Below are 13,400 nucleotides of genomic sequence, written 5' to 3' on the forward strand. Positions count from 1 at the left end.
TTGAACTTATTTTAAGGCTGCAGCTTCCTCATACACAATGTTCCTCTGTAAGATCAAACCATATGTTTTCAATGGGGCTAGCCCTAGAGACAGGTGCCAGCCAGTAATTCATAAAATACAAAGTAGAATGCTAAATAACTAATCACTCCTTTGCTAATCATCTCTTCAAGCAGTTTGTTGATGATCTGATGATGTTATAACTTATCACACTTATTTCTTTTCTGAGGACTGTAGCTGGATGGGGGGGGGGGGGGGGGGTATTTGTGATAAGAAGGGTCTTTTGGGGAGAAATGAGTAGTGATTAGATGGAAACACAGCGTTTTTCACCTCTCAAATGAGAGGGAAACGATTTGAACTAAAAAATAATGTCCAAACAATCAGCTTTTGAATCAAGAGGCATACTGACAAATAAGCATTTACACTTTCAACTCAATCGATTCTCATATTAAGAATGTGTTCTGTGGGTGGGTGTGGACATTTTAGAGGATATTTATAGCTATATATAGCTGTAGGCCTACTATCATTACACTTCTTCTCAGGTGTTTACTGTACCTCGTTTCATGCATTTCTTTCTACATTTACCTGTTTTGTTGATGGTTCGATTCTTTTTTCCTTTTCTTTTTTTGCTTTGCCCTCTTTAATTTTCTGCCATTAAAATGCATGGGTCTGGGAAGAAATAGGTCGCCCAGATTGCTTGGAGGAATTGAAGTGCCCAGTTGGAGAGCATCTAACAGAGACACATCAGCTCTGATCTGTGTACTTACTCAAGGGAGAGAGAGAGAGAGAGAGAGAGCGTGAGTGAGAGAGAGAGAGAGATTGTGTCATGGGAGAAGAGGAGAGAAAGAGACAGAGAAATGAAAGAGAAGAAAGGCTCAGCCTAGCAATTTGAGAATTCTATTGGCAAGCTTTATGAGCTTCAGCACAGCATCTCCAAGCTATAGAAGACAACAGCAATGAGGAAGTCTGACTAATCTCCTGTGATGTTCAGAAATGGTTAGTTTTTTTTTTTTTTTGGGGGGGGGGGGGGGGGGGGGCGCTACAAATGAATGAAGGAGTTTGCCTGTGTTTGATGTGAGACAGAGGAGCTCGCAACTAGTGGGCACAGGGAATTTGAGGTTTTGGTTTAATGGTCATTAATGGCTCTTCTAATGGCTATTTCACCGTCTGTGTTTTGTTTGACACTCCTAAATATGGGGCTTTTAGTCCATTCTGAGCATGTGAAAGGGGAGGATATGAACACATGGAGCAAAGCTCTTGTTTCAGCTGTTCCTCTGCAGCTGTTGACAGTGAAGGTGACCCGATAACCCATATGTGCAGATGAAGACTGAATTAGCATAATTTCGCATACTACTATTGGGACACCCATGGCTGTAAGTAATGTCATTGCACATAACATATTGTCAGGTCATGTAGGTTCTGTCCCTTGGGGAAAGGAAATGAGGTTCCCATACAGAAATCCTAGCTATAGCCAACAGACATAGTGCTGATTCTGTGTCATCACATTCATGTCATTAAATTGAATGATGCCTCTCACCAAGCCCTGAAGGCTGTGAGGGAACAGCTGATGCTGCATGACTTTCCATTCCATCGCTGAAACAGCATTCATACACATTTCCATAACATTCACTATATATTCATCAGTGGCAGGCCCAGCCCAGGTAGAATCCATTCTCAGGTTGTAAATCCAGCGCATGTTAGGCTATGTTCTTCGAGGTTCTCACAATACACATTGTGAGCTGTAATATCTGCATGACATAACCACACTGTGGAGCTGACCATGCAACATTCATCTTATGGTTATTTGAACACCTTAAGTTAGCACATACAGTATGACAATGTGACAGTAGTAGCCCAGTGGGCAAACAGTAGCCTGAAGAGTTGTGGGTTCATTTCCCAGCTTACACCATTGTGCCCTTGAGCAAGGCACTTACCCCAAGTTGCTCCAGGGACAATGTAGTCCCTTGTAATAGAATTGACATAATATGTGGATGAAAAGTGTCTTCTCTAAGTGAATAAATGTAAAGCTAAAGCAGAATTAATCAGAACTCAGGAGGGTCACACCTAATACCACACACAGAAAATAGGGTTAGGCGTACAAATTCATAACCATGACTGCATTATTGATCATTTTACTAGTTATCACAGAAGATTCATCATTAGTAAGGTATTATGAGGATATTCAGTTGTGCTTCAACATAAGTACCGTAATTGGATCATATTCTGCCAGCCATTACAGTATAAGGGTGTTTTAGAAGGCTGTCGGTGGTGAAAGTCAGCAGGAAGGCATCCGGTTACCTCACATCCAAGCTTACACGAATAGCATGAGGATGCTGACAACAACTGCTCCATACCTAATGGAGTGTTTGCTAAGTTCAGTGATGGATGAATGTGAAATCTAGCAAATACAGTAAGTGTATCAGTATAGCCTGGAAGCCAGCCCAAATTGGCATCAGGGTATCAGGCAGAAAGTAGTTTATAATGGTGAGTTCAATGCTTCACTAAAGGGAAGAGAGATAGACTTCTCTGCATCTCCACCCTCTTCTACACTTCCATGACCTTTCTTAACAATGCTGCGTACTGTTTAAACTGTTACACTGTTTACCGGCTACATTGGCCCACATGCACAACCCCTCCCTCCACGCCCCTGACTGGACTGTGGTCTAACTTCATGATGACTGCTTCAAACATATCCTTGCACCGCTGCTAAAATTCTTACTCTGTTTATTTTGTCCATATATTTATACTATAATTGTCGTGTATGCTTACATCTTATTGTCCATATTTATTGCTGGTCCCTAGACTTTAACTCTACACTGTTGCACTGTTGGACTTATTGGCACTGCCATCTTGTCACACACCTCTACTGAACCACAGTACCAATCCTTAGTACATTCATGTGGATCCTTGTTTTAGTACTGTATCTTTATCTTTTACTGTTCTTTTTTAGTCATGTTGATTTGTTATTTTAACATCCTGTTTACATTGTAGTGTATGTTGTGTGTGGTGTCTTAAGCTACTGGGACCTTGAATTTCCCCTTGGGAATCAATAAAGTATCTATCTATCTTTGCATTAACAGTTTTCCCTGACAAGATTGTCCCATGGTCAAATTTCTACTTTATTTATTTTTTCCCCTTTATACTATGCAGTGCTGTCTTTTCCTTTCTGTAGCACAATGACAGGGTCTGACAACAAATTACAGTAAAAAACAGTAAAAGCATAAATGTGAATATTGTCGATCAAACTCCCACATACACTAAGGTGTAACCTACAATTTACAAAAAATGTCATACAAATTTTAACCAGTTTACATTAGAACATCCCTTCAGCGTACACTGTTATACTGACAACTAGCCATTTGACTGTCTTATTCATACACGATGACACAAGGACTTGACATTCTGATGCACTGACATGTTCATTGACACAAATATTTAGTTTTGAGAGATGAGGATTTTCCCTAATGTTTTGCTGTACAAATAGTTTAGAGAAATGCACTTACTGTTAAGCAAATCTCAAGGATGATTCGAGAAATTTACCAAAGTGACTGAGAAAAAACGTAATGTTTGATACGTTGTAGAGTTTGTGCACATTTTTGGAGAATTTTGACTAAGAAAAGTAATTTTATATATATCTGCATTTGTCACGTTTTCTGATGATTTCATTTTCTTGACCCTGCTCGGACTATACTTTTCCATAGTTATCAACACCATTGATAGGAACTTTTTACCTGTACTGTAAACTGAAATTATGGTGCTCTCAGTTTGGGCTTTTAGTGGCATCTTGGACTGCAAGTGGTTGTCTCAGAGGTGGAGAAATTTGATTCCAAATCATGAATAAGTTATGAATTAAGTGAGGTACATTCTCAATACTGTACACTGTAAAATGTTTCACTGTGAATTTACTGTAAATTGCTGGCTACTAATTGCATGACTTTCACAGTAATTTACCGGTACTATTTCACAGTAAATTACTGTGAATTTCATGTTTTACTGTAAAAGTCATGCAACTCAGTAGCCAGCAATTTGCTGTGAATTTACAGCATCATGTTGTGTATAATCACAATACCATACCGTACATTTGAATTTTTACTGTAAAAGTCATGCAATTTAGTAGCCAGCAATTTGGAGTAAATTTACAGTATCATGTTGTGTATAATCACAATACCATACTGTATATTTTCATTTTTACTGTAAAAGTAATGCAACTCAGTAGCCAGCAATTTGCTGTGAATTTACAGTGAAAGATATTGTACATTTGAACATTTGATTAGTGATTTACCTGACCTATACCAACATGTTTTGGATCTGGTCAATAAAAGCAACAACAAAGAAAATACCATTTGAACTTTTAATGAACACTTTTCAATGAAAATCATTGAGCAGGCCATACAAACATTATAATATGAAGACATAGGATTGAACAAAAAAATAATGTACAGGCCTGAGACGGTGCAGCATAACCTTGTCTGATTTGACACGGAATGAGTCAGGGGGTAAATAGTGCAGTGTGTAAGTGCAGTATGGCAAGTCCATGTAATGTAGTATGTGTGCTCAGGATGCGAATGGCATGAGGAAAGAAACTCCTCCTCAGGCTTCTGTTTTAGCCAAGTGGGATCAGACGTCTGCGTTACCTCAATGGTTTAAATAGTCCATGGTCAGAGTGTTAAAAAATGTTGGCCCCCTGTCCGTCCTCTTCTGGTCCTGCAGGGGTAGGGTGGTGCTCTGATGGTACCTTCGGCAGTAAATCAAGTATCTGTAAAAGAGTACAATAGGCCCTGTCCATGAATATAACTAATACAAACTACTCAAACTAGTAATCTTTTGTGACAAATAAAAAAAAATACCCACATTAGCAACCTATAAGTCAGATGCAATAGTTACAGTATAAGTAATGCAGATGTCGGGTGCTTTTCTTTTGATAGGAAGGATATTTCAAAGTGACCCCACAGTTCTGAGCAATAGTATATCTGTGTGATATCATACCTAAGTGCAACACTGTCTCCAGCAGCTCCAGCCTTTGTACGTACACCACCTTTCTGATGCCTTACATCGATCGTCCCCCATCTGACTTGCAATAGCAGCCTTTGGCTCCACACTGAGATTGTGACATGGCACCTAAAAAATAAAACAGCAATTGTCATACACCTTGTCATTGTTGAGCAAGATTAAAAAAAATGAAGCATTAAAAAATAAGTAAGACAAGTCAATGAAATGTACAAGGGCATTTCCCAGAATTCGGGTCAATTTATGTCCACTGGGTGTAATTATATGAAAAACAAACTAAATCTAATAAATTTGAGCACCACTAATTAGAATAAACAAAACCAAGCATAGACTTTTTTTATGGTTGCTCATACTAATGATTTTAACACATTTTATTGATGTTTTATGGTACAAAAACTATGTTTTGGTGTTGTCCCACACTAGAGTTTTTAGATGTCACGTCATATCTCAAACATTATTTATCACAAATTAATAAAAAAAAGTATGCATATGAATTAAATGTTACCTGAACTAATAGACTACATCCACAGATTAAGCATATATATGCATTTTATACTCTATTTTGCTCTATTTATACCTGTCCCATGGTTTTGCCGTCATTACCATCACACTCTACATAGAGGCACTTTCCTACTGTTTTTTCATCAAAAATGTATTTGGTAGCCATGGTAACATAATATCATAGTGGAGCACATGGATTTCAAGCTGCAAGACAGATGCCCTAATGTCCAGAAAAGTGACTAAATCCACTCTTTATTCTTCGTGTTGGGCATGTACACTTATTATGCGTCATTACCATACGTGTTGTATTTCTGTATTTTAAATAATTTTTTTATTCTTTTTTGTCACTTTAATAGTTAAATTGTGTACATTACACATAGACAGCTAGCTACACTTGCTTAGTCATCATCTTTGCTTTGGAAAGCTAGTTTTTTGACAAAAATGTCATTACCAGCACAGTCATTACCAGCACATTTCCATCAGTGATTTGTCATCACCGCCACAAAATGTCATTACCAGAACTGCAGTGTCATTACCATCACAATACATATTTTTGGCAATAAATGATGTATAAATTACAAAAATATCAAACTATTATGTATTTTTAACAATGTTGGACAGTCTAGATGATCACTGTATTAGTTTACTATCAGTGATTTGTCATTATCACATCAAACTGTCATTACCAGAGCTGCAGTGTCATCACCATCACATACATATTTTTGCCAATAAATTAGGTATAAATTACAAAACTATCCAACAATTATATATTTTGACAATGTTTGACAGTCTAAATGATCACTGTATTAAAAAAGTTTTGATTTATGGCATTTCCTTAAAATAAGCTTATATTCAAAACTAGGGTAGATTGATGAATCAGAAATGTAGATACTAAAATGACTATAATTCATCTTGCAAGTAAAAAACAACAACACCATTGAGCTAAAGATGAAATAGATTTCATTAGAAACCAGAAAATGTTTTAAAAGCATTGATTTATCATTTAAGCTTCATTTTTTATATCTTTTTGATGATGTGATGGTAATGACACATTTACTTGACATAGTTAAGAAAATGGATAAAATAATAAATTCCCTTATTGTATGGTCTCAACCAAGCTCATAACGTCACTCCTGACTAAAGGACCATTCATTTGATGTATACCAATTAGTCAAATTTGGAATTGTGATTTTCAAAATTTCAGCAACCCAATTTGACCCCTAATCTGGGAAATACCCACAAACAGATATAATTACCTTGTGAAGGCACCCTTGCCACCACCACCACCATCTACTGTATGTTAATTCCTGGTATCAGTTTATTTGTGAGGGCTCTGTCAATAAAAGATAGGATTTAACATAAGTATGCATTCTATACAATACACTTGAAATAATGAATATGATCAGTTTGGCAGATATTCACAACACTTTACATTACCACCAACACAATGGTAAACATGGACATTTCAAGAGTATAGTATTTTAAGTAGCTGCATTCATTCACAGTAGAGCACTCACAATGGTACCAATAAATACATTCAAAACACATTAACACTTACGCCACGTTGAGGGAAGCAGCTATGGCTTCTAGACGTCATCAATTAGCAAGTAGTGCAATCAGGACAGACCGACTTTACCCGGGATGGTTGATGGAGCCCACTACACAATCATAACAACAAACAGACAAGGAAGAGAGGGGATAAACGTACAAATAAATGCACACATTATAATGCTATATGTAATTCTGTAAATTTTTTGTATGTGAATGTGTGCAGGGCCGGACCTACATTATTCTGCGCTGTCTTCGTATGGAAGTGGCACAAATTTGGAATTTTCGAGAATGCGCTCAGTGTTCCCAGGGCACCAGTCCTCACAATGCAATGTCTGTAAACAGAGGGAACAGAGGGAGACTAAGATTAATAAGTTGCAAAACACACAGAAGATAAAAAGATCATCACTGAAGCACTACTACACTCATATGCATTTTAAATAAACACATAGTTCGCCGGAGATTAGGTATATCAAACAAGGGATAAATAAGGGCTATGAAATGAAGAACATGAAGCCAAACACTACCCTTCACAACCTAAAGTGCATCATACCCCCATTCACATCCTTGACACGTCTGTTAATGACAATGGCCATACTAAACTGCAGTTTAGTTAAGGTTAAGGTGGGAGATAAATTACTACATTCATTAGTTTTACTGGTCCTCTTTCCCTTTGTATCGGCACTACAGTATATCAAATTTAATTAAGTTATCTACCTAAGCCTATGTCCCATGACAATTCTTAAAAGTCACGTTAGTTAGGAAAGTAACGTTAACAACTCTCATCTGTGTCTGCAATGTTAACTTAGCTAATGTTATCCTGCATGGCTACAATCAGCCACTTCAAAGATAGCTAACGTAAACGTTACTTGCGCCTGATATTTCATTCAAACTAAAACTACATTCACAACGACATCTTACACAGACGTATTGTTGGATATGATATTAACTACCATTCCAGATATTGCACATAATCGTGAAGTTAGCTATTGAAAAAGCTAACTCTGCAAATGTTAGCGATTCTTAGCTCGCTAGCTAATGGCTAGCCAGCCACTTCTAACACAACAGGTTTTGGTAAACATTACAGTATAACACCAATATATTTTTAAAAATTAAATTCCCGTTTCTAAATAACATACAAAAGCACTGTACTTCTTACCTTGGATATGATGGCAGAGTTTGTACAGCTTACACATGCAGAAAAGGGATGATTGAAGTCACTGGTGGACCAGTTGAAAATTCAGTTGAGGGTGGCAGGTGCGGGTGGGAGGGGTGAACGTTAGAAATCGCCCCACAATGCTGTGCGGTTCAAGTGCAATTCAAATTTCACAACAAGGTGCTGTAATGTGATAGAGCTACTGTGATTTTACAGTAAATGTGTGAGTACAGTAATTTACTGTGAAATAATACCATAAGGTATTGTGAAATCACAGTAATATTTAACAGTGTATGTAAAAGACATTTAGGAGTTGCCAATGACCAGTTTGGTGGAGGAATACAAAGGTGCTAAGACCAGCCTGTAAAACACTGTGAAAATATGGAAGAAGTGGAATCCATGAGAGGTGGTTCAACATGCATAAGGTAGAAATATTTATGTAGCAGAGTTGGCCAAGGTTTGGTCTTGGTGCCGGTTGGGAAGAATGGAGTAAAGCTACATGGTAGAACACTAGATTTTAACCGGATCTGTTCATTAGCAAGATGAGGAAGCTATCAAAAGTGGTGTCTCAAGCAAAGCAAATGCGATGGATATTGGCGTGATAACTTCAAGAGGAGGATCAGCTGAAGTGAGCTATGGATGCTAACCACATTAAACCCATCGATGGAGCCACATGTAATCTCTCTCGGTATCCGCCGTTCATTCCGACATACCAGCACTCCGACATTGACGTCCAATTGTCGTAGTGGAGGCATGTCTCCTTATGGGAAAAAGTCCCACCACTCCGACATATTTTTTTTTCATGGTCGCAGTGGCGGTATTTAACTTTTTTTTTCAAACAACGTGCCATTCCGACATGAGGTAATTAATAGGCTATTAATGTTACAGTTATTATTTTCCTGTCACTTCGTCTGTTTTATGACCTAGAAGGTTGTATTTGGCATCTGTGGATAGCTCTAGCTCTCCTCTTTTATCTGACATGCAAGCCATATATTTTTTACCATGGTTTCACGAGTAGCCTAGCCTAAATCAAACGAAAGTAGCGGTATGGCTATAGCCGAAGCTATATGACATTCTTATTTGTTTGTCACTTCGTCTGTTTTTATAACACAAAAGGATCGATGTGTTTGGTATCAATGGAAAGCTCTGTTTCTCCTCTTTCATTTGATATGCGTGTCTGTTGCCTGCGATGCCTGGTCCCGGAGTAATCCAAGCGAGAGCAGTGGCTGCGTGGAGCCCCATACAGAAAAATCCATGGAAAAAATATATGCACATATATGCAGCTGCATCCAGCATATGTTTAAATAGATGGCTAAAATATATTGAATACATATATAGTACCAATATGTATATATGCAAGTATATGTGGAACCAAGCACTGTAACATATATGTGGATATCTTACATGAAAGTCTATGTGCTGAATATATTCACTGAATAGATGCAAGTATATGCGGAACCCAGCACTAACATATATGTGAATATCTTACATGTAAGTCTATGTGCTGAATATATTCACTGAATAGATTTTTTAAAAGTGCATGCGCACACACAGCAATTCCCATCCCCCACCCCAACTGACTTTTCAACTCCAGCCACAAGTCACACTTCAACTGTCACTTTTCTGTCATGAAGCTTGCTGTATGTAAGCTGAACAAACTCTGCCGTCATCATCATATTCAAGGTAAGAATTACAGTACTTTCGTATGCCAATTGAAAACGGGAATCTATTAGAAATGTATTGTTTTCATAATGAAATCTTAACCAAAGTGATTATGATTTGATAGTGTTAGATTAGAATCATAATTAGTTAGCATATAGCTAGCGAGCTAACATCACTAACGTTAGCGATGTTAGCTGTTAATGTTAACGTTTACAGTAACCAACTTCATTATGAGGAATATCTGGAATGGTAGTTAATATATCTAGCAATAATTCAGTCAGAGATGTCTTTATGAATGTACAGCTTTAGTTTGTATTAAATATCAGGCGCAAGTAGCTTAGCCAACAGTACATTTAAAGTGGCTATTACCATGCAGGCTGAAGTAAGTTGTTAACGTTACTTAATTAGCCTATCTCACGCTAAAATGGCGTCTTTAGGCTTTCCTTTCCGGTCCCTGGAACTAAACTTCCGGTCAGGGTAATAGCCGTTCATAGTGAATGACCACGGGGGAGCAGAGAAGCTAGAGGTGGTGTAATAAAACTCTGTGAACCGGTATCAAACAAAAACATCCCGCTTTTAGCTTTCGTACATTTCTCCTTGATGTGGGCCGTCGAAGAAAATGGATTCAAGCCACGAAGAGGGAGGAGGGAACACTATTTAACGTCTATAATGTCACAGTTGTTTGTAGCATAGCATTTTCGTATTAGCGACCTGTTCGGAATAGCTAGCTTCTAACGTTAGCGCTTTAAGTAAAGCCATGTAGAGTTAAATAAGACAGTGCCTTGTGTTTGTTCAACGGTCTCTGACACAACCCAAGCCAGGACGTCTGTTTTCACGACGACAACGAGGGACTGGGGTTGTTTGAGAAGTCCAACCGTGTGGAAAGGAAGATGTTGCTGTTGCTAGCTTAGCTAGCTTTGCTTCGGACAACGAACTAGCGAACGACCGTCCCGGTAAGTTTTTATCTCCATTGAGTAGCGTTAAATGAATTGGCAAGGAGATAAATAGCCAGATGTACATTTGCAAATATATTATGTTTGTTTGGAGGTTTTTATTGGCTCTGTGCACTAGATATAGACGAACTTCCGTGTTTGTCTTATGGTTGGCGAACGTGTTTCTTGCCGTCTCTTCGTTGTCATAGCTGTCAGAAAAGCACCGACTAATGAGCACTTCAATCATACCAAAACGTAAGAAATACAATGCATGCAACTGTGTTTTGAGCTTCTTAAAACCGTGGGCGACTGCTGTGTGCCAGTTTGCTCGGTTTCAGGTCGATTTTAGCTTCCAGCTTTTTTCTGAAAACACCAGCCTGTGTGTGCACGGAGGAGGGCAGGATTTCGGTGCCTGCTAACGTTACACGTTAATACAATTGCTTTTTGACATCGGGACTTTGTCTCTATCTAGTGTACAGAGCCAATAAATTGCCCTAAGTAACAAAGCAAAGATATTCATGGGTTTCATTAGGTCACTTTCGACAGGTGCACTAACGCAGCACTCATAATCTAGGTTGATTTGATACACCTGTGGAAAGAGACCTGATGAGACCCATGAATAGCTAGAAATGTTAGCTCGGTTTAGACAGCATATTGTGTTAGTGTGTTTTTAAAACTAAAGCCTACCTTAAACTGACAGACTTTAACAAGATTTGGGAAAGATTCTTGAAAGATTGTAGTCTTTTGAGTAGTTTGAATGAGGGGCATACGTTAAAAGACTACAATCTTTCAACAATCTTTCCCAAATCGTGTCAAAGTCTGTCTGTAAGGTAGGCTTAAAGCGAGAGATTATTCCATACACATATAGTTAATACATATTTACTGAAACACATATTCTTGTGGTGGTATGTGACACAGCACTCATAATTTACTGTCCTCATTAATTAGCATTGTTGCTTACAGTTTTTCTCTACTTGTTTATGTGTTTGCATCAGGTGCATTGGATGCAAGCTCACACGAGGATAAAGGAACTGGAGGTGCTTGTGTTGACACGTGAGTATTTCTACTTCCCTGCTCTTATGCATACACACACCCATACACTCCCACAAAATCATTGACACATCACTCCCAACCATCACTGATCTTCGTCACTCACGGTGTCTGCAACGTGCACACAAAATCATCAGGGACCACACACATCCCAGTCATGGACTGTTCTCCAACCGCCCGTCTGGGAAACGTTACAGGAGCCTAGGAGTTGCACCAGCAGGCTCAGAAACACCATAACACTGCTCAACACCAAGACCCACAATTAGCCCCTGCCCCCCTCTCCCTTGCACATGGACTAGAGATGGTCTGACTACTGATGATAACTGCCCTTTATCAAATGCACCTCATCAATGCACTATTATACAGAATTCTGTTAATATGGACTGTCTGATTACTCTATGCACTTTATGTACATAATGAATCAAGCTGCATTTGGTGTTTTATCTATATGTATACTGCTATAAAGAAAATAAGCTCTTTTTAATGATTGCACTACTGGTTTGATACTAAACTGCATTTCGTTGTACTTACAACGACAATAAAGTTGAATCTAATCTAATCTAATATGTGAAGTTTCTAGAAATAATCACTGAATCCAAAATCAAGAAAATACATGGAAAAATACCAAATTGAACAAGAGATGCATGCATGTATGCACACACATACACATTATTGAAGAAATGTTCATAAATGTGGAAATGATAAAAACGTACATGAATATGGAATGATAAAAAAAAGTCTAATTTGTCTTTCAGGACATCAATGAAGGTAATTCGTCTCACCAAGTCCTCCCCTCGGAAATGTCCGACTTGGTGTCAGTGACTGTCGCACCAGGGAAGGGAAGGCTAGTGACCACAAGCTAACCTTGCTCCCAGATGGATCACAACAAAGCCACAGAAGAAACCTTGACCTGCCAGAGATCCACGTAGTGATCCACGTACTCCAGCCCCTGCCTCATAGCTGTGGTTTGCCATGTTTCCTTGAGGATCCTCCCTGCCAACCACTGCCGGGTCTTATTCCCCCTGGCAGCAAGGACTTCATGACTTGCTTTGAGCCTGCTCTCTTCACAGGTGGCTCAGAGTGTACATACATACACACATATATATAGATAATTGGGTTATAGTTTGTTCATTGTGTTCATTTTGTGTGTACTTTTCTATGTTTTGTATTTCTATAATGTCCACACGTTTTTCAATAAAACATGTGTCTTGTTGGTACTTTGACACTAACCTTTGTAGCGCATACCGTATAATGTAGATCTCACTTTGCAGCTTCCCAATGTTTTTTTTAAATGACCAACGGGTGTAGTTATGTTTACTTGAGCACATGGCTTGTGCAACAATGTGATCACAAAATTCTCTACCAGCAGCACACAAAATAGCATATCCTCCGCGGTCTTGCTGGCCGAAGTTAGTGTCAGTAGTAGTGGGGTGAGTGGAACATATTAGCAAAAGTCTCTGAACCTGAACTCGTGGAACAACAACTAAAACTCTGGTGAAAGAAATAAGAGATTTGTCTTGCATAGTGTTTCAACAATTTACCAATTA

The 13,400-nt window shown here is 38.5% G+C and overlaps 1 long non-coding RNA gene across 1 annotated transcript; it reads left to right on the forward strand.

Moving 5' to 3' along the window:
• Positions 1 to 10,360: 10,360 nt before the first annotated feature.
• LOC134099844 (uncharacterized) lies at positions 10,361 to 13,089 on the forward strand. The gene is made up of 3 exons (XR_009941183.1): positions 10,361 to 10,824; positions 11,799 to 11,856; positions 12,609 to 13,089. It is a non-coding gene; the product is annotated as an uncharacterized LOC134099844 (long non-coding RNA).
• The last annotated feature ends 311 nt before the right edge of the window (positions 13,090 to 13,400 follow it).

Source organism: Sardina pilchardus, chromosome 13, assembly GCF_963854185.1.
Source record: "Sardina pilchardus chromosome 13, fSarPil1.1, whole genome shotgun sequence".
Lineage (NCBI taxonomy): Eukaryota > Metazoa > Chordata > Actinopteri > Clupeiformes > Clupeidae > Sardina > Sardina pilchardus.